The following is a 2,781-nucleotide window of genomic DNA, read 5'->3' on the forward strand; positions in this document are numbered from 1 at the left end:
CAGGACTCTGGAGGAGGGGCGAGGATGGACTGGCAGGAGCCGGGGACATGGCAGGTCCAGACGAACCCAGGGCTGGGACAGGAGCTGGGACGCAGCGGGGTGCCCAGGAGAGCGGGGGTGCCCTGGCAGCCAAGGAGACTCCCGTGCCTGGGCTGTGCTAGCAGGACCCTTCCCCGGCTCCCAGATGGTGCCTGGCCCAGTCTTCCATGGGAAATTCCCATCGGATACCAGGAAAAACTCCTTCTCCCAAGAGCACAGCAACCCTTAAAACGGGGTTGGGGAGGTCAGGGCATCTCCAGCCACCCCCAGTGTGGACCCTGCTTGGGGGGGAGAGGGGGAGGGGGCGGTGAGAGGGACCAGCGCTGCAGCTGAGCCCACCATGGGACACATCCTCCCCCATGGGACACGTCCCGGCACAGCTCCCTCCACATACCCTGTGCTGAACTCACTCCCGCTGCAGAGGTGGGCTCCGGCTGCACGGCTTCTCCCTGCGCGGGGCAGGACTGTGCCTTTGTCCTCCTAAGTCCCCACCGGCCCCTTCCTCCCACCCAGCTCAGTCCCACCAGTGGCAGCTCTGCCCTCGAGCAGTGACCGGTCCCCACAGATTTGGTGTTGGCCGTGAATTTGTGCGAGTGCCGCCCAACTGCCCCCGCAGCGGGTGTCCCCGGCACGGTGCCCTGTGGCACCCGCTTGCCACCAGCCCCTGGCAGAGCGCGGCTCACCGAGCCGCCCACAGCACCCACCCGTGTCCACCCACCAGACCCCGCGTCTGGCGGTGCCTGGGGACATCTCTGCTCTCCTGTGTCCCCAAGCTGTTGCTCATGGCACAGGTGATGTGGCTGGGGGGGTGTCAGCCTGACCGCTCTTGGTCACCCTCTGCTCCTTCACGTGCCCAAAATGTGCCCCAGGAGGTCTCCTGTGGTCCCTGGAGACCGAGGTGATGCTGAGTGGCCTCTCCATCCCTCCACCAACTGTTTGGGGACATGGTGTTGGCCTTTCTCCACCCCTCAGGGACCTCTGTCCCCATCACTTTCCAGAGGTGACCAGGAGGGGCTCACAAGGCCCTCGGCAGCCCCTCAGCACCTTTGGGTGCCACCCGTGGGGGTCGAGGTGTCTCAAGAGAACCCCAGCCTGGTTCTCCTCCATTTTGGGTAGTTTTCCCCCTTGAGCCTGATTCTCCAGGCGTTTGTCACCTGCCTCTGCCCTCCCCACCCCCAGCGCAGCCCTCGGGCAGACCCCGACCGCCCTGGGGTGGGGGGTGGACGCCCTCCTTGACCTCGCACGCCCCAGACCCAACTGCTCTCTGTCTGCCTGACACCCCCCCTGCACACCCGTGCAATGGGTTTAAATTCCACCTTTGCCATCTGTCCCTCCCATGTGTTCGTGCCCGCCCCGGCCCCGTGCTGGATCCCCACTGTGGGCACCCATCATCTCCAGGCCAACCCCTGGGACACCCGTGTCTCTCCCTGGTCCCCGCAGGCACCGGAGCCTGTGAGCGTGCCGAGAGTCACTGCTCAGCTCCGGGGGCCACAGCTGGAGCCGAACCTGCCGAGGGACGGGAAGGGCAACAGCAACAAACTCTCTGTGGTGACACCGAGCTGGAGGGGCAGCAGGTTGTGACCTCTGGAGTCCAGGGAAGGGCCACAGCGACGCTGAAGGGACTGGAGCATCTGCTGCACGAGAGGGGCCGGGAGTGCTCAGCTGGGAGCAGAGCAGGCGTGGGGGGACTGTGTGTATACACGCCTGATGGGAGGGGAGGAAGACAGCGCCAGGCTCTTCCCAGTGGTGCCCAGTGCCAGGACCAGAAGCAACGAGCACAAACTGAAACACGGGAGATTCCACTGAAAGTTTTTTCCCAATGTTTGTTTGTTTTTCTCAAAACCCCCAGGTTTTTTTACAGTGAGGCTGATCAGACAGGTTGTCTGGAATAGGCTGCCCAGGGGGGTTGTGTCCCCTCCACCCATGAAGCCACAGACACACAAAGCGGGGAAAGGCCCCCGGAGCTCCCACGGTCCCAGCTCAGGAAGGGTCAGCTCCAGTGGGTTGTCCAGGTCTGTGTCCAGTCTGGTTTTAAGTATCTTCAAGGAGGGAGAAACTACAACTGCCTCTCTGGGGAACCTGTTCCAGTGTGGCCTTTCTTTCCAGTACAGTCTTCCAGTTCCAGGTCTCTCACATCCAGACGGACTTTCCTCTTTCAAAGCCCAGGCAGACACGGCCTTGAGCAACCTGCTTGGGTTGCCCCTGCCCTGAGCAGGGTGTCGGAGCGGGACATTTCCTGAGGCCCTTCCACCCTCAACCCTCCTGGCATCCTGTGACCACTCTTGAGCTCGTCCTCAAAGGTCTCCCAGCTTTCCTCAGCTCCTTCGTCCTTCGTTGCTGCCCCTGACAGACCCCACCTACCAGTTCACTGAAATGGGCTCGCTTGCAGCCCAGGGGTTGCCCACTGCTGTCTCCCCGCTGGGGCTGACCTCCACTGCCTCATGGCTGCAGCCATCACACCCCCAACCCTTCCCAAACACCCTCCAGAAATCTTCACTGCTCCGGTCCTGCTGCGCCGCCCTTCTGGCAGGTACCAGGGCAGCTGAAGGCCCCTGTGAGGACTGGGGCCCACCATGAGGAAGCTGAACCTCCCCCAGCTGTCTCAGGAAGGCTTCATCCATGTCCTCCTCTTGATCAGGGGTCTGAAAGATCTCCCCCCGCCCCGTTCCAGTTGTGACCTGACAGTGCTCAGCAGCACTGTGTCCCCCACAAAGGAGCCCCCACCCCACCCCAGTGCCCCCC

Source organism: Charadrius vociferus, unplaced genomic scaffold (assembly GCF_000708025.1).
Source record: "Charadrius vociferus isolate BGI_N301 unplaced genomic scaffold, ASM70802v2 scaffold1412, whole genome shotgun sequence".
NCBI lineage: Eukaryota > Metazoa > Chordata > Aves > Charadriiformes > Charadriidae > Charadrius > Charadrius vociferus.